This window comes from Macaca mulatta, chromosome 6 (assembly GCF_049350105.2).
Source record: "Macaca mulatta isolate MMU2019108-1 chromosome 6, T2T-MMU8v2.0, whole genome shotgun sequence".
NCBI classification, from domain to species: Eukaryota; Metazoa; Chordata; class Mammalia; order Primates; family Cercopithecidae; genus Macaca; species Macaca mulatta.
This window is the reverse complement of record NC_133411.1, coordinates 150,734,008-150,758,162: the sequence shown is the minus strand read 5'-3', so window position 1 is coordinate 150,758,162 and position 24,155 is coordinate 150,734,008. Positions and strand designations below refer to the sequence as shown.

The window sequence follows — 24,155 nt, the reverse complement described above, 5'->3', positions numbered from 1 at the left end:
TCAGCTCACTGCAGCCTCAACCTCCCAGACTCAATCGATCCTCCTGCATCAGCCTCCCAGGTAGCTGGGACTACAGGCACGTGCGCCACCACACCCAGCTAACTTTTTAATTTTTTGTAGAGATGGGGTTTTGCCATGTTGCCCAGGTCTCAGCCTCCCAAAGTGCTGGGATTACAGGCATGAGCCACCATGCCCAGCCTCAAGGTGCTTTTTCCAAATGTTAGCATTATGATGATGAAAGAAGACATAGGTACTGCCCTCATGGAGTTTACAGTCTATGGGAAAAGAGGTGCAGGATAAGCCATTACAATTACGATATATGTTACAAAAAGCAAAAGGCTCAAAGATCTATGGAAGAGAATCAGTAGGAAGCTTTACATTGTTTAGCAATGTTTCTCAAAATATGTCCCTGGACCACCTGCATCAGTGGTATCTGAGGTACTTGTTGAAAATTCAGGTCCTGGGCATAAAGCCAGATATACTGAATCCAAAACTCTGAATGTGGGGCCTAAAGGAACTTGCTTTTTTAAAAAATTGAGGTAAAATCTACATAACAAAAAATTAGCCATATAAAAGTATTCACTTCGGTGGCATTTAGTACATTCACAATGTTGTACAATCATCATCTCTATCTAATTCCAAAATATTTTATCATCTCCCAAAGAAACTCCTGACTCATTAAGCAGTCACTCCCATTCTCCCTTCCCCCCATCCCCTGGTAACCACTAACCTTCTTTCTATCTGTATGAATTGACCTATTCCTGATATTTCATAGAAATGAAATCATACACTACATGATCTTTTGCGTCTAGCTTCCTTTGCTTAAGTGTTTTCAAGGTTCATCCATGTTGTAGCATATATCAGTACTTCATTTGTTTTTATTGCTAAATAATATTCTATTGTGTGGATATACCACATTTTGTTTATCCATTCATCTATTGATGGATATTTGGGTTGTTTCCATCTTTTGTCTATTGTGAATATTGCTACTATGAATATTTATATACAAGTATTTGTTTGAGTACCTACTTTCAAGTCTCTTGGGTATACCCCTACGAATGAAATTGCTGGGTCATACGGCAATCCTATGTTTAACATTTTAAGGAACCACCAACTGTTTTCTACAGTGGCTGCACCATTTTATGTTCCCATCATGAAGGTCCAACAGTTTCAGTGTCCCCACATTCTTGCCAACACTTGTTCTTTTCCTTAATTATACCCATCACAGTGGGTATAAAGTGGTATCTCATTGTAGTTTTGATTTGCATTTCCCTAATGACTAATGATGTTGGGCATCTTTTCATGTACTTTTTGGCCATTTGTATGTCTTCTTTAGGGAAATGTCTATTCAAGTCCTTTGCTCATTTAAAAAATTGATTTATCGGCCGGGCGCAGTGGCTCACGCCTGTAATCCCAGCACTTTGGGAGGCCAAGGCGGGCGGATCACAAGGTCAGGAGATCGAGACCACGGTGAAACCCCGTCTCTACTAAAAATACAAAAAATTAGCCAGGCGCGGTAGTGGGCGACTGTAGTCCTAGCTACTCAGGAGGCTGAGGCAGGAGAATGGCGTGAACCCGGGAGGCGAAGCTTGCAGTGAGCCGAGATCGCGCCACTGCACTCCAGCCTGGGGGACACAGCGAGACTCTGTCTCAAAAAAAAAAAAAAAAAAAAATTGAGTTATCTAGGCCAGGCATGGTGCTCACAGCTGCAATCCCAGCACTCTGGGAGGTCGAAGAGGGTGGATCAATTGAGCCCAATAGTTTGAGACCAGCTGGGGCAACATGGCAAAATCCCATCTCTATGAAAAAATACAAAAAATTAGCCTGGCATGGTGGCACCTGTAGTCCCAGCTACTCAGGAGGCTGAGGTGGGAGGATCACTTGAGCCCCAGGAAGGTTGAGGCTGCAGTGAGCTGTGATCTTGCCACGGTACTGTAGCCTGGATGACAGAGTGAGACCTTGTCTAAAAAAAAAAAAAAAAAAAAAAAGAATTGTCTTTTTTTTATCAAATTATAAGAGTTCTTTATATATTCTGGATACTAGAAGCTTAGTGGATATGTGATTTGCAAATTGACAAATGAAATGAAAATTGTCTTTATACTTTCTTGAAGATGTTCTCTGATGCATGAAAGTTTTTAATTTTGCTGAAGTCCAGTGTATCCATATTTACTTTTTGTTGCATGTGATTTTGATATCATGTTTAAGAAACCATTGCCAGGCCGGGCGTGGTGGCTCATGCCTGTAATCCCAGCACTTTGAGAGGTTGAGGCGGGCAGGTCACCTGAGGTCAGGAGTTCAAGACCAGCCTGGCCAACTGGTGAAACCTCATCTCTACTAAAAAATACAAAAATTAGCCAGGCGTGGTGGCCGGTGCCTTAATCCCAGCTACTTGGGAGGCAGAGGCAGGAGAATTGTTTGAACCTGGGAGGTGGAGGTTGCAGTGAGCCAAGATTGAGCCATTGCACTCAAGCCTGGGGAATGAAAGCAAGACTTCTCTCAAAAAAAAAAAAAAAAAAAAAAAGAAACCATTGCCAAATCCAAGGTCATGAATATTTACCCTTATGTTTCCTTTTAAAGGTTTTATAGTTTTTGCTCTTATATTTAGGTATTTGATACATAACGAATTCAAAATTTTTGTTTGTTTTTTGTGTTTGTTTTAGGCCACTAAGTTTGTGGTAATTTGTTACATAGCAATAGAAAGTTAATACAGGACCAGAGCAAGAAAAGTTTCTGAAGCTATTGCAGGTATGATATAAGCTGCTTTCCTGCTTGGACCTTATGACCCAGCAGATTCAACAGTGCTCCAAATGTCTATTGCAGATAGGAATGCTGGCGAACCATCTGAGAATCCCTGATAGAGGAATCATGATGTAGACTCCTAGAGTTTTTTATTGCAGCTATGCCTTTTTACATAAATAACTCATTCACACTTTGAAAAAAAAAAATACAGCTCCTGGACTTGTTCCTGGGCTCTGGTGGAGACCAAATGCCTGACCTAGGATGCCAAGTGAACATGTAGCATTTACCCATTTATCGTAAGGGGTATTTTAAAGATGAACAGCCAGATGGAAGAGACAGATAGGGCAAGCCATGTGGGAAGGGGCATAGAGCTTTCATACATCTCTAGGCATGCCACCTTCCCTCTAAGTATCTTCATGTGTTCAGCTATCCAGAAGCTCCTTAGTGAGTTAATATTTGTATATGGTATGAGGTTAGGAGTCCAACTTCCTTCTTTGTTCTTGTTTCTTCCTCCTGCTGCTTCCTCCTCCTCCCCCTTCTCCTCCTCCTCCTCCTCCCCCTTCTCCTCCTCCTCCTCCTCTTTCTTCTTCTTCTTCTTCTTCTTCTTCTTCTTCTTCTTCTTCTTCTTCTTCTTCTTCTTCTTCTTCTTCTTCTTCTTCTTCTTCTTCTTCTTCCTCCTTTGTTGCATGTGGATATCCATTTGTTGAAGACACTACTCTTTTCCCAATTGACCCCATAGCTATATAAGTATATTTTTGGACTCTCAATTCTATTCCCTTAATATATATCTCTATCCTTTATGCTACTATCACACTAGTTTGATTACTGTAGCTTTGTAATAAGTTTTGAAATCAGGACGTGTAAGTCTTCCAGCTTTGTTCTTCTTTTTCAAGATAGCTTTGGCTATTTGGGGTCCCCTGCAATTCCTTATGAATTTGAGGATCAGCTTTTCCATTTCCGCATTGAGTCAAAAGCTCTGAAGGTAAAGCCAAGGAATCTGCTTTAAAAAAAAGTTTTGATTGTGAGTAAAATACACATAACATAAATTTTACCATTTTAACCATTTTTAAATGTACAATTAAGTACATTCACATTTATGCAGTCAACACCCAGAACTTTTTCATCTTGCAAAACTGAAACTATACCCATTAAACAACCCCCCTTTTCCTCCTACCCCTGGAACCTGATAACCACCATTCTACTTTCTGTCTCTATGAGTCAGACTACTCTAGGTACTTCATATAAGTGGAATCATATAGTAGTTGTCTTTTAGCGACTGGCTTATTTCACTAATGTCCTCAAGTTTCACCCATGTTTTAGCATGTGTTTGAATTTCCTTTCTTTTTAGGGGTGAATAATATTCCATTGTATGGATATATCACATTTTCTTTACCTATTCAGCTATCAATGAACATTTGAGTCTCTTCCGCTTTTGGCTATTGTTGAATAATGCTGTTATGAACACGGGGGTACAAATATCTCCTCAAGGCCCTGCTTTCAATTATTTTGGATATATATCCAGAAGTAAAATTACTGGATCATATGGTAATTCAATTTTTAACTTTTTGAGGAACCGCCATACTATTTTCCATAGCAGCTGTACCATTTTATCCTCCCACAAAAGCTCCAGTTTTCCACATCCTCACTTTTTTTTCTTCCTTCCTTCCTTCTTCTTTTTTTTTTTTTTTTTTTTTGAGATGGAGTCTTACTCAGCCTCCCAGGCTGGAGTACAGTGGCCCATTCTTGGCTCACTACAACCACTGTCTCCCGGGTTCAAATGATTCTCCCATCTCAGCCTCCCGAGTAGCTGGTACCCGCCATCATGCCTGACTAACTTTTGTATTTTGGTAGAGACGGGGTTTCACCATGTTAGCTAGGCTGGTCTTGAACTCCTGACTTCAGCTGATCCACCTGCCTCGGCCTCCCAAAGTGCTAGGGTTGCAGGTGTGAGCCACAGCGCCCAGCCTCTTTCTTTCTCTCTATTTTTAGTGGGGTATAGTGTGTGGTGATATTGCACTGTGGTTTTGATCTGCACAGGAATCTGCCTTTTTAAGTGAACTTTTTATTTTGGAAAAATTTTAGATTTACAGAAAAGTTACAAAGATAGTACAGAGAGTTCCTGCACATCTTTCATTTGGTTTCCATTTCCCCTAATGTTATCATCTTACATTACAATGGCACTTTGACAAAACTTGGAATCTGTTTTGTACTAAGCACGTGCGTGCGCGCACACACACGTGCACATCACTTATACTCATTATTTATTTATTTATTTGAGACAGGCTTTTATTCTGTTATCCAGGCTGGAGTGCAGTGGTGTGATCTCAGCTCACTGCAACCTCCACCTGCCAGGCTCAAGTGATCCTCCTGCCTCAGCCTCCTGAGTAGTTGGGACTACATGCGCATGCTACCACACCCAGCTAGTTTTTTGTATTTTTCTGTAGAGACGGAGTTTTGCCATGTTGCCCAGGCTGGTCTTGAACTCCTGGGCTCAAGGGATCCACCCACCTTGGCCTCCCAAAGTGCTGGGATTACTGGCATGAGCCACTGCACCTGGCCGTGATTCTTACTTGCACTACAGTTTGAGAGTCACTAATCTAGGGGTCAGGAAAGTCCCTCCAGGGAAATACATTTCAGCTGTTACTTGAAAGATGAACATGAGTGAGTAAAAGGAACAGTGTGTGATCCAGGCAAAGGAAACAAACTGTGCCAAAGCCTGGGGGTAATAAAGAACTTGGAACATTTAAGGATAATCATAATAGCAGTAATAGTAATTTATTGACACTTACCATATGCCAAGCACTGGTAAGCACTTTAGAACATTATTTTACTTAATTTTTCACAACAATCCTATAAAGTGGAAAATATGATCATTTCTATTTTATAGATGAGGCAACAGAATTGAAAGAAGTAACTTGCCCAAGGCCACACAACTGTAATGTGGCAAAAGCAAATTTGAACTTAGGTCTTTCTTTCCTGATTCCTTTTCTCCCACTAGGCACCAGTAAATTTTATTCACCTGCTTGCAGCAAGAAGCAAACCCTTAAATATGTGGCTTTTCCTCCTTCTGGTCTACTCTTCCCACTCTCTTTTCCAGACTTCTCATCCTTCAGAGTTCAGAGAGGCCTTCCCATTCCAAAGCTATTCCTTAATGTTATTCTTTCTCATTGCATTGAAGACAAATTAATGAATAAATATAAATAAACAGCCTTAGCAACAATTTGCAATTATATACTCATTCATGCATTTATTTATTTAATGCCTATCTTTCCTGTTGTACTGTAAACTTCATGAAGGCAAGAATCCAATCGGTCTGGTTCACTTAGTACCAGGAGATGCTTACTAAGTATTTGGGGTTTTTTTTTTTTTTTTTTTTTTTTTTTTTTTTTTGAGATGGAATCTTACTCTGTTGCCCAGGCTGGAGTATAGTGGCACCATCTGAGCTTACAGCAATTTCTGCCTCCTGGGTTCAAGCAATTCTCCCTGCTTCAGGCTCCCAAGCAGCTGGGATTACAGGTACCCGCCACCATGCCCGGCTAATTTTTGTATTTTTTAGTAGAGATGGGGTTTCGCCATGTTGGCCAGGCTAGTCTTGAACTCCTGACCTCAGGTGATCCACCCACCTCTGCCTCCCAAAGTGCTGGGATTACAGGCGTGAGCCACCGTGCCTGGCCTAAGTATTTGTTGAATAAGTGAAGAAAGATAGGAACTCAAACATGTTTTGGATGTTGAATGAGTGACTTTTATTTTTGAGACAGAAGAAAATCAAATGGGTTGTTGAATATCATTTAAGATATGAACCATAGGTTCCCTTTTTCTCTAGCAAAAACCTCAACATTGCTGTGCACGGTGGCTTATGCCTGTAATCCCAGCACTTTGGGAGGCCAAGGCAGGCAATTGGTTGAGCTCAGGAGTCTGAGAAAGCCTGGGCAATGTGGCGAAACTCCATCTTTAGAAAAACAAAGCAAAACAAAAACAATTAGTGGGGTGTGATGGCACAGGCCTGTAGTCCCAGCTCCTCTGGAGGCTGAGGTGGCAGGATCACTTGAGCCAGGGAGGTGGAGGCTACAGTTAGACGAGATCATGCCACTGCACTCCAGCCTGGGTGACAGAGGGAGACCTTGTCTGAAAACAAACAAAAATCCTCAACCTCGTTTAGCCAACTGTCATACCCCATAGAAAGTGACAGTGGTTTTGATTCCCTGAAGAGACTGACCTGAGTCTGACTGACCTGAGCAACATCTCTTTGTTGAGAAGTTCAGATCTGAAGACAGGGGTGGGAAGTCTCTATTCCTGATGCAAAAGGACAAGAGTATCATCAAGAAGAAAATACCATCCTAACAACTTCAGAAAGTCAACTGGCTGCAAGGAGGGAAGGGGGCAAGTGACCTCCCCAGGTCTTTTTCTGCTCTGGGGTTCTGCTTTCCAGCATAGCACCAGAGTGTTAGCAGAGTGACCGCGCTGTAAGTGAAGGCTAACTGCTCCCTACTTCCCCTGGCTCCCCCAGTGTTAAATTAGCTTTATGTCAATACCACATCAGCAGCTGGGATGAATTATTGAAGCTCATTCATTGCAGTGAGTCCAGGTTCCACTTGCTTTATGAAATGGAGGTGAATGTGACCATATTATTTCTATTTGTCTTGTTACAGTCAGTATATCTTCAGTCTGTTGTTAATATGAAGGGACTCAGCCCTGGCAGGCAGATAATCCCAGCCTCTGCTTCTCATGAGAGCTACAGAGATAAGCATAGTGGGAGTGTCAGGGCACATGAAGTGGGAGGGGAGGAGTGCAGGAACACATCTGCTGGCTCCAAACTCACAGGGGTCTTAGTTATCACAATTTACATGGTAGTCCCCAACACCTGTTCATATACACAAAAGTACAAACAGTCAACACACACGTACACACATATATGCATATATACATTCAGTCTTAAAGGCACACTCACCAGGAGCCCAGGAACAAAAAATATGGAGGGTGCCAACATTTTAAAGAATTATTTTCTCAAAGATTGTGCATATTTTAAAGCCTTCTCCTCCCCCCATCTTCAGCACCAGTCCTTCTCTAGAAGTGCTGGCTAGCTTGCCCCTGACTCTTGGCAGAGATGGCTGACCTGGAATGTCTAAGTTCATGAACAGAGAATCCACTTGTAGGAGGCTCCTGTGTGCATGTGAGAGAGCAGTCTTTCTACTCTGCTCGCCTCCAACTCCCTGCTGAACTGATGTATGCCTGACTTTCAAGATATATTTCTGTTGCTTGGCCCAGATACCAAAATTATCAGTTGTAGCTCTGCATCTATCCATATACACCTGCATTGACATTCACAGTCACAAACACACAGTCACACTCCTACACGCTCATGCTCACATACACTGCATACCCAGAGCCACGCCTCCTAGCCATATGGCTTGGTTTGAAGGCTAATAAGAAGGCCTCCTGACCCTATCTGCTGGTCACATGCCTCCCAAAGATTCCACTATTAAATATTTATCATTTTGGGAGTACTCAGTTAAGAATTAAGACGTCCAATCAAGGCAACACATCATAAAGTTATCATTGAACATTTTGGCAGGAGTTCACTTCTACCTAGGAAGCTTCTTTCTCCTTGACTAGCTGACTCTTACTCATTCTTCAGGTCTGATCCAGCCTCCCCTGCTTACCCCCAACCTCTTACTATTGAGGGATGGTAAGTTCCCCTATTATCCATGCTCATTACTGTCTGTCATTTTCCTTCCATGCACTGATTAAACCTGTAATTAAATGATTATTTGTGTGATCACATTTATATAGTTTGTGGCCCCAGTGGAAAGAGAGCTCCAGTTGGTTAGGAGTTGCCTTTTTCTCTGTTCTTCACTATACCCCCAGTGCTAGCACAATGCCTGGCACATAATTTATGTTAAATAAAACTTAAATGGCTAGGTGCGGTGGTTCACACTTGTAATCCCAGCACTTTGGGAGGCCAAGGCAGGTGGATCACCTGAGGTTGGGAGTTCGAGACCAGCCTGACCAACATGGAGAAACCCCATCTCTACTAAAAATACAAAATTAGCCAGGCGTGGTGGCACATGCCTGTAATCCCAGCTACTAGGGAGGCTGAGGCAGGAGAATTGCTTGAACCTGAGAGGCCTAGGTTGCGGTGAGCCGAGATTGCACCATTGCACTCCAGCCTGGGCAACAAGAGAGAAACTCCATCTCAAAAAAAAAAATTAATTAAAAAAAAAATGAAGTTGGATGGTTTGGGGAAAGGACCTTAGAGAAGAAGGAAAACAGAAAGAAAATGTCAGAAGAGATGGTTCCAAATCCTTCTGATCTTGGGCCTCTGAATATCACCAGTATCTCCCTTTCTCACCTGCCAGGGTGACACCATGTAACTCTCCTGGGGCATGTTAAGATGCCCAGCAGAGGCCGGGTGTGGTGGCTCAAGCCTGTAATCCCAGCATTTTGGGAGGCCGAGGTGGGCGGATCACTTGAGGTCAGGAGTTCGAGACCAGCCTGGTCAACATGGTGAAACCGCCTCTACTAAAAATACAAAAATTAGCCAGGAATGGTGGCATGCACCTGTAGTCCCAGTTACTTGGGAAGCTGAGGCACAAGAATCGGTTGAACCCAGGAGGTGGAGGTTGAAGTGAGCCAACATCACGCCACTGTACTCCAGTCTGGGTGACACAATGAGACTCTGTCTCAAAAAAAAAGATGCCCCCCCAAAAAAAGATGCCCAGTAGAACTACACAGGGACAGCACTAGGACTGAAGCAGACAGAAACTTCTCAGCTGGAGGAAACAGGCTCAATGGGCATCCTGGCCTGGCCTGGCTCTGCACTTTTCCAGAATGTGACTAAGAGCTCATAGTTCTAGACCAAGCTTTGTGTGAGGAACCTTCTATTCCAGATGTTTTCTGGTAATTAAGATGGGAGATGTTTGTTTCCGAGAACATATGGTATTGATAATAATAACAAAAATACTATCAGTTACCATTTATAGAACGCTTACTATATGCCAGGCACTGGGCTAAGCACTTTATATATAGTTACACATAATTAATTAATCCTCACAACCATCTTGAGAGAAAAATGTACTACTATTTCCATTTTGAGAATAAGTAATTTGCCCAACATCACACAACTAGGAAGCAACTGAACCAGGACAGAACTCTGAGGCCAAGCTTTTAACCAGCAGGATAGGCTGCCTTCTATTTAAGCCCCGAGATGCCAGACCACCTCATACTCACTCAACAGATATAAAGTGGTGCCCTTTATTTTATTTATTTATTTATTTATTTATTTTGAGACAGAGTTTCACTCTGTCGCTCAGGTTAGAGTGCAGTGGCACAGTCTCGGCTCACTGCAAGCTCCGCCTCCTGGGATCACACCATTCTCCTGCCTCAGCCTCCCGAGTACCTGGACTACAGGCGCCCGCCACCATACCTGGCTCATTTTTTGTATTTTTAGTAGAGACGGGGTTTCACCGTGTTAGCCAGGATGGTCTCCATCTCCTGACTTCGTGATTCGCCAGCCTCGGCCTCCTAAAGTGCTGGGATTACAGGCGTGAGCCACCGCGCCCGGCCAAGTGGTGCCCTTTAATGAACTTGGGATTTATTTGCCATCTTAGAAGCTGCCACTATTTCCTTGTCTTAGAACCACCAGGACCCGGCTCCTGATTCCTGGAGTCACAGAAAAGAGGGGCCAAAACATCTGGATTTACAGGAAGAAGCAAATACAGGCAGCTGGAAGGCACCTGATCCTTGGCCTTCTACAGCAAAATACCCCTGGGTCCCTGGCCCTCCTGCTCGGAAGATGGGACCACTTTGAATCTTTTCCCTCTGTATTTCTCTTCTCCCAGTGGTGATCCTGTGGGCTCATTTGTGAATGATGATGGTCTTGAGGCAGCTGACAAGTAAGCCACAAAGGGCCACATAAACCATAACCAGCCAGTGTGAGAGAGAAGCTGCCACTGAAGGTGGGCCCTATTTACTTGGGGTTGCACTCGTGGCCTTATGTACAGCCACTTGCAGGAAGTGAGAGCTTCAAGCTTTTGACATTGGGTCGTGGTGTCTTCTGCTCCCCTCTCTTCCCTGTGTACTGACTTCAGCTTTGTCCCTTTAATGATTCTGAGTCTGACTTCCATGGCTTCGATTAGGTCTGGAATCATTTTAAGACTACTATGGGGTGGGTGTGGTGGCTCCAACCTGTAATCCCAGCACTTTGGGAGACCAAGGCCAGCAGATCACCTGAGGTTGGAAGTTTGAGACCAGGCTGACCAACATGGAGAAACCCCATTTCTACTAAAAATACAAAATTAGCCAGCGTAGTGGCGCATGCCGGTAATCCCAGCTACTCAAGAGGCTGAGGCAGGATAATTGCTTGAACCTGGAAGGCAGAGGTTGCAGTGAGCCGAGATCATGCCATTGCACTCCAGCCTGGGCAACAACAGCAAAACTCCATCTCAAAAAAAAAAAATGGTCCCAGACTCATGCCACTTAAACTTGGTCTGATACTTCCTGGCTCATCCTTTCAGACTGCATTTATTGTGGTGTTCTCTCTCCAGTCTGTGGACTCCTAAAGGGCAGGTTTGTATTGAATATGGTCAATTGGCATGCATCCTCTATTCTTATTTTCTTCTAGTGTGTTACAGGGACTGGGGAGCTGGAAAACATTTCCATGACTCCCTTACAATTAGGCACACTTGTATGACTGGAAGACAGAAAGGAGGAAGATGCCTTCTTTCTGCTATTTTGGACTTTCTGTTGGCAAGCAGGATCCTGGAGACATGGGGTTCTCCTGCAACAGCCATTCAGCTTCCTGATCTCTGCTTTCTAATTCCTGGATGGCAGATCTCCGACAATGTGTTCCTTAACTCAACAGTTACAGTGGTGGCCTTTCGATTCCCCATCTTACTAATCATGGCAAACATTCATTCTCCTGTTGCAGTTTTGGGAAGTCCATTCCACAACTCCTTTCAATGATTGTGTAAGTACTAATTCTCTACATTAAGTTCTCCTCAGTTCAAAATACCTAGAGTAGTTTCTGTTTTCCTGCACTGAACCAGGCCGTCAAATAGTTGTGAAATGACTCCTTGGAGAAACGAAGAAAAAAAAGTCAGTGTTGTGTTGGAGAGAGAAGATTTCTTTTCTCATCCACTTCTAGGTTCATTGCCAAGATTCCAATAATGTAAAACAGATTAAGAAGAGAAAAGCATGCAAATGTATTTAATATAAGATTTACATGACACAGGAGCCTTCATAAGGAAATGAAGACTCCCCCAAAACAGGAAAACTTGTGTATTTATTTAGGCTTGGGTTTGAGGAAGAGTAGAAGCGGTCACTCATGCAGAAGCATGATAGGACAAAAGGGGTGTGATCTAATGGTAATAAACTGGGGGTGGGGGACTTAGCAAGTCCTGTTCAGCTTCTTCTGTCTTCAAAAACAAGGAAGTCCCTTTTCTTCAGTATAGGGAGGGTATCTCTGGAATGAGGATTTCATGACCTACTTCAGGAAAGAAAGTAGGAAGAAGGTCAGAGAGTGACCTTCCCAAATTTTTTTCCTTTATTTTTTTTGAGATGGAGTTGCACTCTGTCACCCAGGCTGGAGTGCAGTGGCGTGATCTCAGCTCACTGCAACCTCTGCCTCCTGGGTTCAAGTAATTCTCCTGCCTCAGCCTCCCAAGTAGCTGGGATTACAGGTGCCTGCCACCATGCCCAGCTAATTTGTGTGTGTGTGTGTGTATTTTTAGTAGAGATGGGGTTTAACCATGTTGGCCAAGCTGGTCTTGAACTGACCTCAGGTGATCCACCAGCCTCAGCCTCCCAAAGTGCTGGGATTACAGGCATGAGCCACTGTGCCTGGCCAAACTTCCCAGGTTTTATGGCCTGCTTCAGGGAAGAAGGGAGAGGGAAAGGTGAGAGTGGCTCTCCTGCCTCTGCTGTTTTTTCAGATGCCAAGTTGCCATATTTTGGAGTACTGTGTCCTGAACCCCATCATTCTCCTGTCCGAAACTTTCCCAAGAAGTTTCACAGCCCAAAAATTGAGTTGGAAGATTATTGCATAACCCATTGAACCATCTCTCAGTTCCAGGAATAACTCAGTCCAGTCAAATAGTTAATAGTTGTCTCTTATTCCAGTTGTTAGGTGGTATTGCAGGTGGGCTTCTACCAAAGTTAGGCCTCTATGTAGTGTAATCAATCAGGCATTTCATAAGAGGCATTTCTAGACAAGCAATAGAAAAACAAACATTAACAATTAGAGCAATCCATAAACTTGGTTTTTGAGTCCGGAAGACAGCCAGTCAAAAAAATTTCTAGAGTTGAGCTCAAAGCATCTTGAGATGGTGGAATGAGGACAGGCAGTGACAAGTTGATAGATTTTCCTGGTTTGCAGTTTGCATGAGGTGTTCTGATGAACTTTCTGAGTAGCCCATACAGCAACAGGTACAAAAATTATTCATATATGGCTGTTGTGATTTCTCTAAAGTCTATATGAAGTTGTCCAACTTTAGCTTGTAGGGCTTTGGGAAAAGGGCAGTTTTAATTTTTAGTGATTCTCAGTCACAAGCTGGGAGAAAAATTGGAAATTGTTTGGACAGTGATAACCAGATATTGGAGGAAACTAGAAGAATTTAAGATTCAGTCCAGATTATAGGTAGATAACAGAACCTCAGGGCCAGGCACGGTGGCTCACGCCTGTAATCCCAGCACTTTGGGAAGCCGAAGTAGCTGGATCATGAGGTCGGGAGATGGAGACCATCCTGGTTAACACGATGAAACCCCGTCTCTACTAAAAAATACAAAAAAATTAGCCAGGCATGGTGGCAGGCACCTGTAGTCCCAGCTATTCGGGAGGCTGAGGCAGAAGAATGGCCTGAACCCAGGAGGTGGAGCTTGCAGTGAGCCGAGATGGCGCCACTGCACTCCAGCCCAGGTGACAGAGCGAGACTGTCTCAAAAAACAACGTCTGGGCGCGGTGGCTCACGCCTGTAATCCCAGCACTTTGGGAGGCCAAGGTGGGTGGATCACCTGAGGTCAGGAGATTGAGACCAGCCTGGCCAACATCGTGAAACCCCATCTCTACTAAAAATACAAAAAACAGCCGGGCATGGTGGAGGGTGCCTGTAGTCCCAGCTATTCAGGAGCCTGAGGCAGAATTGCCTGAACCCATGAGGCAGAGGTTGCAGTGAGCCGAGATTGCCCCGCTGCACTCCAGTCTGGGCAACAGAGCGAGACTCCCTCTTAAAACAACAACAACACAAAACAAAACCTCAAAAACATGAACAGGACTAGAATTCAGTAACAGATACACTTTAGTTTTCTTCTGAAATGTAATTTTTAAACCTACAGTCACCTCTGTTTCTACCAAAGATGATCAAAATAAGATGAATTTGTTTGCAAAATAGGCCCAATCTCATTAAACTTAACCTTATTATTTGCATAAGTGCAGCAAAACACTGATTGCCCTATAGGCTCATTTAAGTTTGCTTTGCTGGAATTTTTCATAAGGAATCTCAAATTGGACTTTTAAAACCCCACTCAAGTCTAGGAAGCCAAACCAAGGACTTGTCATCATACTTTACCTATAATACCTACAGATTTGGGTGAATTCCTCTCTCTCTCTCTCTCTCTCTTTTTTTTTTTTTTTTTTTTTTTTTGAGAGGGAGTCTCGCTTTTGTTGTCCAGGCTGAAGTGCAATGGCACAATGGCATGATGGCACGATCTCGGCTCACTGCAACCTCCACCTCCCAAGTTTAAGCAATTATCCTTCCTCAGCCTCCCTAGTAGCTGGGATTACAGGCGACTGCCACCATGCCTGGCTAATTTTTGTATTTTTAGTAGAGATGGGGTTTCACCATGTTTGCCAGGCTGGTCTCAAACTCCTGACCTCAGGCGATCTGCCCGCCTCGGCCTCCCAAAGTGCCAGGATTACAGGTGTGTGCGCCTGGCCGAATTCCTCTCTTCTTGAAGACCCCAAAATACCCCGAGTTTCCAGGGCCTCTCAAAAAGTGGCATTACTTACTTACCTGTAAGGCATCCATATAGGGGAACTATGTAAGGGAACCATGTATGCAGACTACCAAGCCAGGTTTTTCTAAGAGGCTTTACTAGATCAATAAAGTCAGCCTTAGTTCCTTAAAGTATTTGGGTTATATCCGAAAATAGGCATTCCAGTCAAAGCCTTGGTAACATAGCCAATATTTCCAATGTGTTCTGCTACAAGGGGAACAGATTCTTTTTAAACTTATGCAAATAACTATATTGCCATAAAAAAAGGATATTCACTAATAGTTTCTGAATTCTGGAGGAATCAGGAAAGGATACTAATAGTTTCCGAATTCTGGAGGAATCAGGTAAGGAGAAAAAGTAATGATTTTAATTCTGTTTATGAAAGTATACTTTACCAAGTGGCTGTAAGCTATAGATAGCTTAAAAGTGAAAAAAAAAAAGTTTTCTTAAATATGGAAAACAAAACATTAAAGAACCAGCAATGTTTCAGACAAAAAGTCATCCCCCAAATCATCCTCATTAGTTTATTCAGTCCTGTGTAATCAAATCTTGTTGTCTTTGATCTTGCTTAGCAGTTTCATGAATTTATCAGTTTCTTCATTAGAGTTTTGGAAATTCTTACCCAGTGCAATGGTATGATTTTTAAGTTATCAGAAACTTGAACCTGCATTCTATTCCAGAGTACTTGTCAAGATCTTTTTCATGACTGTGCTTGAAGAAGAAGCAATTTTAGACAATAGTTGATTGCAAATACTTTCAGACAAGAATAAAAGTAAAACAACTGTTTGTGAACAACAACAACAAAAAAAACTGGCCATGGTTAAAAATATGAGAGTTCATTATAATAATAACAAACTTGATGAAGAATTTTTTTTTTTTTTTTTTTTTTTTTTTTTTTTTGGAGACAGAGTCTCGCTCTGTCACCCAGGCTGGAGTGCAGTGGCACGATCTCTGCTCACTGCAAGCTCTGCCTCCCGGGTTCACGCCATTCTCCTGCCTCAGCCTCCCGAGTAGCTGGGACTACAGGCGCCCGCCACCACACCCAGCTAATTTTTTGTATTTTTAATAGAGACAGGGTTTCACCGTGTTAGCCAGGATGGTCTCCATCTCCTGACCTCGTGATCCGCCAGCCTCAGCCTCCCAAAGTGCTGGATTACAGGCGTTAGCCACCGCGCCTGGCCTGATGAAGAAATTTGATTATTCCTGTGGGATAAAACATTTTAACATAACTAAAATTACGACTGAAAACATTATATGAGAACATATCAAATTTTTAAGAATTTTATACAGTTTCTGGAACACACATTAATAATATACCCATACAGATAAAATTCAAAGAACGTTAAACATCATTTCTTAGTTGACAGTGTTTCCCATGCAAATTTAACATGTCAAATAAGACAAATAGGCCGGGCGCGGTGGCTCAAGCCCCTAATCCCAGCACTTTGGGAGGCCGAGACAGCAGATCACGAGGTCAGGAGATCGAGACCATCCTGGCTAGCCCGGTGAAACCCCGTCTCTACTAAAAAATACAAAAAACTAGCCGGGCAAGGTGGCGGGCGCCTGTAGTCCCAGTTACTTGGGAGGCTGAGGCAGGAGAATGGCGTAAACCCGGGAGGCAGAGCTTGCAGTGAGCTGAGATCCAGCCACTGCACTCCAGCCCGGGCGACAGAGTGAGACTCTGTCTCAAAAAAAAATAAAAAATAAAAAATAAGCCAAATTATGGCTCACGTCTGTAATTCTAGCACTTTGGGAGGCCGAGGCAGGGGGATCACGAGGTCAGGAGATGGAGACCTTTCTGGCAAGCAAGGTGAAACCCCATCTCTACTAAAAATACAAAAAATTAGCTGGACGAGGTGGCGGGCGCTTCTAGTCCCAGCTATTCAGGAGGCTGTGGCAGAAGAATGGTGTGAACCTGGGAAGCACAGCTTGCAATGACCCAAGATCGCGCCACTGCTCTCTAGCCTGGGTGACACAGCGAGACTCCGTCTCAAAAAACAAAACAAAACAAAAACAAACAAACAAAACACAAATAAGCCAAATTAGTGTAATATCTCTCTTTTTATAAGGAGAGAAAATAAATTATTTTGAGATATTCCAGAGGCCCTCTAGAAGCTCCCAAATTTAGACTGAGGTCAAAAAGATTTAATTTAGAATTTGATTTGGGAAAGTTTGTCAACAATATCAAAAGGTGTAAAACTATTGATTAAATCAGGTTATTTGTTATCTATTTAATGAAAGTGGCAATAAAATATTTTAAAGGCAAGTACAGAAGGTTACATAGTTTTAAAAACAAATCCTTAGTTCTTTTAATAGAGAGAACTCCATTTTCTTAAGTAATCAAAGACCTAGTAGAGCCCATGTGAAGCACCAAAAATTATTTTGATAGCTCATAAAACCTTTGTTTTCTATACCAATTACTTAAAAGGTAAAGAAAAAAACTTTTCATAATCTCTTATCAAAAGCAAACCAATATACCCCCCATCAAAAAACTTTGTCTTTAACAGAAGAGAACAAATTCTGGTTTTGCATCAGTGTACTATTAATGCTAAGGCTAATTTTAAAAATTTCTTCTGAATACATCTATCCAGCCTCGGATAGCTTTGATCATACCAGATAAGACTCCTTTCCTAAGATTTCCTTCCTCAAACCCATTACAATCTTTTAAAAATATCCATCAAGCCGGCTGTGGTGGCTCATGCCTGTAATCCCAGCACTCTGGGAGGCTGAGGTGGGTAGATCACAAGGTCAGGAGTTTGAGACCAACCTGGCCAACATGGTGAAACCCCATCTGTACTAAAAAAACACAAAATGAGCTGGGTGTGGTGGCACACACCTGTAGTCCCAGCTACTCGGGAGGCTGAGGGAGGAGAATCGCTTGTACCCAGGAGGTGGAGGTTGCAGTGAACTGAGATCATGCCACTGCACTCCAGCCTGGATGACAGAGTGCAACTCCATCTCAAAAAAAAAAAAAATGTATATATATAAGATATATATGTATATATATTTTATATATATATATATGTAAATATCCATCGACATTTCTTTCCCTACATTTTTCTCTTTCTCATTCTGGGAAGATCAGTTATTCTACTTTAGGACAGAATTAATTACTCGTTTTTCCCCTAACAGAAAAACATATTCTCCTGCCTTATAATTTTCCTTACCAAAAATGTATCTTATTTTCCTTGCATTATTTGCATAGAGTTTTTACGCTTTTAATTTCTAATAGTTTTAATTCCATATATTAATTTGAATTTTAAATTTTAGTATCCTCAATTTCTAGTGAAAACTAAGAAGTAAGCAATTGTGAACTGTCACATACCAACATTGTGTAGATTAACACCATTTCATAATTTCTAGAAATATATGCATCTCCATAATACAATTTTTCAATGTGGCATAGGACATTTTTACTGAGACCCAAATATATTTAGTTCTTTTGAAATAAGAAGCAAAAGTAGATAAACTCATGTTCAGTGATTGTTTCAGCATTATCTCTTACATAGAAATGACCCGTTTGATAAATGTTTGTTACTCAATTTAATTTAGTATAACTTTAAGCTTTGAAGTTGCCAAAAAAATTTTGGAACTATTTTTAACTGGAAATGTTTTATAAAACATAATTGTTGTTGGAAAAGATTATTTATAAGCTTTTATCCCACTTATATCTCATTTAATTCACTTGTTCTTAACAATTATGCTTGAATTAAATTTCTCATGAAAATTTCATGAGACATTAAACAAAGCTAGCCACCATCTTAAGTTATTTTTCTTGTTGACAAATTAGGCAAGTATCAAAAATACCATAGAAGCAAAGAAACTAAAAGTTAAATATATAAGTGGAGATAACATAAGCTTGTTTGACTAGTAAACCCAAGTGGAAAAAAATGTATGTCTGCATTATATTTAATGCTAACAGTTCTGAAGACATTTCTGATTTTCTTTTCTTTTTTTTTTTTTTTGAGACAGAGTCTCGCTCTGTAGCCCAGGCTGCTGGAGTGCAGTGGCGCGATCTCGGCTCACTACAAGCTCCACCTCCCAGGTTCACACCATTCTCCTGCCTCAGCCTCCAGAGTAGCTGGGACTACAGGCGCCCGCCACCACGCCCGGCTAATTTTTTGTATTTTTAGTAGAGACGGGGTTTCACCGTGTTAGCCGGGATGGTCTCGATGTGCTGACTGTCGTGATCCACCGGCCTCGGCCTCCCAAAGTGCTGGGATTACAGGCGTGAGCCACCCCGCCCAGTCGACATTTCTGATTTTCTTTTACCAACAATTTAAAAACGAATCTTATTTCTTGAAAATTTACCCAAGTCGGCCGGGCGTGGTGGCTCACGCCTGTAATCCCAGCACTTTGGGAGGCTGAGACAGGTGGATCACGAGGTCAGGAATTCAAGACCAGCCTGGCCAATATAGTGAAACCCTGTCTCTACTAAAAACACAAAAAATTAGCTGGGCTTGGTGGCAGGCACCTGTAATTCCAGCTACTCAGGAGGCCGAGGCAGAAGCATCGCTTGAACCCGGGAGGCAGAGGTTGCAGTGAGCTGAGATAGTACCATTGCACTCCAGCTCTGGCAGTAAGAGTGACACTCTGTCAAGAAAGAAAAGGGAAGGGAAGGGAAGGGAGGGGAGGGGAGGGGAGGGGAGGGGAAGGGAGGGCAGTAAGAGTGAAACTCTGTCAAGAAAGAAAAGGGAAGGGAGGGGAAGGGAGGGGAGGGGAGGGGAGGGAAGGGAAGGGAAGGGGAGAAAGAAAGAAAGGGAGAGAGAGAGAAAGAGAAAGAGAAAGAAAGAAAGAAAGAAAAAGAGAGAGAGAGAGGAAGGAAGGAAGGAAGGAAGAGAAAGAGAAAGAAAGAAAGAAAGAAAAAAAAAGAAAGAAAAAAGAAAGAAAGAAAGAGAAAGGAAGGAGGGAAAGGAAGGAAGGAAGGAAGGAAGGGAGGGAGGGAGGGAAGGAAGAAAATTTACCCAAGTCACGTAAACTCAAAAAAGCTTGGGGTTAGTTTCTGTTTCTTTCTTTCTTTTCCACACAGAGAGAGAGAGGGATGAGGTCACTTTGTTGCCCAGGCTAGTCTTGAACTATTGAACTCAAGGAATTCTCCAAGAGATTCTCCTGCCTTAGCTTCTGAAGTAGCTGAGACTGCAGGATCATGCCACTACACTTGACTTAGACTCTACATTTCTGAGAGTTTTAGGAATACTTCATATAAGCACTCATTTATTTCCAAACCAATTTGAATAGAATTCCTTTAAGGAATTTTATGAATAAATTTGATAATACTATCCAGAGGTAGGAAAAATACCAGCTATGCGTAACATACAAATACACATACATATGTAAACATAACAGACAGACGGCAAAGATCTTACAGCTTTCAACATGTTAGCCATGTGCCAGGTACAACAATTCAAAACACACTAATTTATAAAATAAATGGCTAGATCTAAATTGCGTTTTTGGCAGGTATAACAAGTTAAGATTACCTTCTCAGTTGTCTAAAGTTTTTTTTTGTTTTTTTTGTTTTTGTTTTTTTTGAGACGGAGTCTCGCTCTGTCGCCCAGGCTGGAGTGCAGTGGCTGGATCTCGGCTCACTGCAAGCTCCGTCTCCCGGGTTTATGCCATTCTCCTGCCTCAGCCTCCTGAGAAGCTGCGACTACAGGCGCCCACCACCTCGCCTGGCTAGTTTTTTTGTATTTTTTAGTAGAGACGGGGTTTCACCATGTTAGCCAGGATGGTCTCGATCTCCTGACCTCGTGATCTGCCCGTCTCGGCCTCCCAAAGTGCTGGGATTACAGGCTTGAGCCACCGCACTCAGCCTAAAGTTTTTTACTAATATTTGTGGAAAAGACTTTTAAGATTTTTTACTCAACTGGTTTCCAAGAGCTTTTTTTTTTCTGATGACAATTCCCTCCCTGAAGTTTGTATTTCCAAAAGGTAACTATTAGGTTCTAAAGAAGACAGGGTAAAAATTTGCAACTCGATGGCACAGAAGAAGAATGCAAGTTTTGGAGGCATATTTGTCTATTATCAGAGGTCAATCTTATGGAGGCTGTGGACTAATTTTAGGTGAGTGACTGAGGAGACATCTAGTGGCTATCGGCCTCCCAAGCCCATCTAAATAGACAAACATCCATTTTTGTTTCCAAATAGTATTTTTCTTTCTCTCTTTTAGCCTCAAGTGATTACTTTCAGGAGTCTCTGAGTCCCTTGAGAGCCAAAGACCTAAAGTTCAAGTAATCGAGGTTCTGGAGAGAGAAGGGAGAAAGGTGTCATATCAAGAATTCAAGGGAACTGAAAGGAAGACCAAAGTAAAAGGAGGAAGGAAAAGCAGAAGTAAATGGAAAGAAGAGGTCTTAGAGGAGCTCGTCTGAGGGGATCTTCAACTTCCCAAAGAGGCAATGAAGCTCAAGAAAGTGGGAGACAGAGAGAGTTGGCAGAAAATATAGTCAGAAGGAGTTTGGGAAGAGGGTGAAGGGTCAGTCAACTGAGACGTTCCCATGAGAAAAGCAGGGTTCAATAGAACAGAAATGCCTGTTCAGAATATATATATTCTGAGCCAGGCACAGTGGCTCATGCCTGTAATTCCAACACTTTGGGAGGCTGAGGCGGGCGGATCACGAGGTCAGGAGATAGAGACTATCCTGGCTAACACAAACCCCATATCTTCTAAAAATACAAAAAAAAAAATTAGCCGGGCGTGCTGGTGGGCACTTGTAGTCCCAGCTACTTGGGAGGCCGAGGCAGGAGAATGGCATGAACCCGGAAGGTGGAGCTTGTAGTGAGCCGAGATTGCCCCACTGCACTTCAGCCTGGGCGACAGAGTGAGACTCCATCACAAACAACAACAACAACAACAACAAAACATATATATATATATTCTGGGTCGGGCATGGTGGCTCACACCTGTAATCCCAGCATTTTGGGAGACCAAAGCGGGTGAATCACTTGAGTTTAGGAGTTCAAGACCAGCCTGGCCAACATGGTGAAACCCCGTCTCTACTAAAAATACAAAAATTAGCCAGGTGTGGTGGTGCACACCTGTAGTCCTAGCTACTCAGGAGGCTGAGGTATGAGAATCACTTGAACCCGGGAAGTGGAGGTTGCAGTGAGCCAAGATCACGCCACTGCACTGCAACCTGGGCGGCAGAGCAGAACTTTTCTCAAAAAAAAGAATATAATATATATTCTGAATATCAAATATCAACTTTCTTTTTTTTTTTTTTTGTGAGACAGTCTCACTCTGTTGCCCAGGCTGGAGTGCGGTGGCGCAATCTCAGCTCACTGCAAGCTCCGCCTCCCAGGTTCACGTCATTCTCCTGCCTCAGCCTCCAGAGTAGCTGGGATTACAGGGGCCCGCCACCACCACGCTTGGCTAATTTTTTTTTTTTTTTTTTTGTATTTTTCGTAGACACGGGGTTTCACCGTGTTAGCCAGGATGGTCTCGATCTCCTGACCTCGTTATCTGCCCGCATCAGCCTCCCAAAGTACTGGGATTATAGGCCTGAGCCACCACGCCAGCCTATCAACTTTCAATGAAACCAATTTCCTACCATAGAGCTCTTTAAAAAACAAATTAAAAGCTTTCGAATATCCTTTTTCTTATTTCAATCAAAGATAGCAATCAAGCGACTCAGAACCAAAACCAATAAGTCTTTCTTTTTTCTTTCTTTCTTTCTTTCTTTCTTTCTTTCTTTCTTTCTTTCTTTCTTTTTTTTTTTTTCTGAGAGAGTCTTGCTGTGTTGCCCAGGCTGGAGTGCAGTGGCACCATCTTGGCTCACTGCAAACTCTGCCTCCTGGGTTCAAGCAATTCTCGTGCTGCTGCCTCCGAAGTAGCTGGTACGACAGACATGCGCCTCCATGCCTGGCTAATTTTTGTATTTTTAGTAGACGTGAGCTTTCACCATGTTGGCCAGGGTGGTCTCGATCTCCTGACCGCAAGCGATCCACCTGTCTTGGCCCCCCAAAGTGCTGAGATTACAGGTGTGAGCCACCGTGCCTGGCCCAAAACCAGTAAGTATTTTATGACTTAACCATGGATGAAAGAGATGTCCTCAAAAGAGGATACAAAAAGATTCAGTCCTCACAAGATCCAGAATCACTCCCAAAGATAGCCTAAAGAAAACAAAGGCCTTCAGTGCCACAGGTGGTAAAGGATGGTGTTTATGAAAATGGTTTCTCCAATTTCCCATGAAATGTAGAAATGTAGGACACTTCTAGTCACATACCCACTAATCTGTGACACCAAAATGGTGCTGCTGTGATGGAACTCTCCCAGCAGTAACCAAACAATGAAGATTAAAATGAGGAAAGCTGGGCCAGGTGCAGTGGCTCACATATCTATAATCCCAGCACTTTGGGAGGCTGAGGCAGGTGGATCACCTGAGGTCAAGAGTTCAAAACCAGCCTGGCCAACATGGTGAAACCCTGCCTCTACCAAAACAATACAAAAAATTAGCCAAGTGTGGTGATGCGTGCCTGTAATCCCAGCTACTTGGGATGTTGAGGCAGGAGAATGACTTGAATCCAGGAGGTGGAGGTTGCAGTGAGCCAAGATCGTGCCACTGTACTCCAGCCTGGGTGACAGAGCAAGACTCCATCTCAAAAAAAAAAAAAAAAAAAAAATTAGGTTTTTTTTTTTTTTTGGATTTAGGAAACCCTGGAATTAGGGTTTTATGGTGTACCTCAGGAGAAAAGGAGGAAGACGGTCAGAGGTTTTATGGCCCACTTCCCGTAAGAAGGGAGAGGGACAGGTGAGAATGACCTTCCTGCTTCTGCTGTTTTCTCAAATGTCAAGTTGCCACATTTTGGTGTAGTATATCCTGAACCCATTACCAGTATGGTGATAGGTAGGAGGCCAGTTAAGCAAACACAAAAATACATTATCATAAATCAGCTTCTCATACTAACAACCAGTAAGCATTCCCATTCAGAATATAACAAAGACATCCAAATTCATCAAATCATACATATTAAATACATGTAGTTCTTTGTATATCAGTTATATCTCAATAAAGCTGTTTAAAACAACAAATTCCAAAGAGAGAGAGGCAGGGACAGAGCAGATAAGTAGGCAGGCAAAGAAATAGACTTGTATTTCAAGAGCTTAAATAGAGGGGATAGAGAGGCAAACAAGCACACAGTTCAAACGTAGGAGTTTGGAAGTCAGCTATAGCGTTACCGTTGAATGTGAATTAATGTGTGTGTTCCTCAGACACACACACACACACACACACATACACACATACACAGCATGACAGAATTCTCTTTCCTAGTTTGAAAATTCAGCTCTTTTTTTCACTGTGATGGCCCCAAATTCTACATTATGAAGAATAATGTAGCAGGTAAAAAAGTATATGTGTATTAGGAGGATAAGAATCAAAGTGAAGCGATAAGACATCAGTGAAAGAAGGAAAAATGGAGTGGGAACAATG

General features: G+C 42.6%; 1 long non-coding RNA gene across 1 annotated transcript; it reads right to left on the bottom strand.

Moving 5' to 3' along the window:
• Positions 1–21,140: 21,140 nt before the first annotated feature.
• On the bottom strand, positions 21,141–23,346 carry LOC144329550 (uncharacterized). Its single transcript, XR_013394908.1, has 2 exons — positions 22,195–23,346; positions 21,141–21,360 (listed from the first exon to the last, which is right to left on the bottom strand). It is a non-coding gene; the product is annotated as an uncharacterized LOC144329550 (long non-coding RNA).
• Between the last annotated feature and the right edge of the window lie 809 nt (positions 23,347–24,155).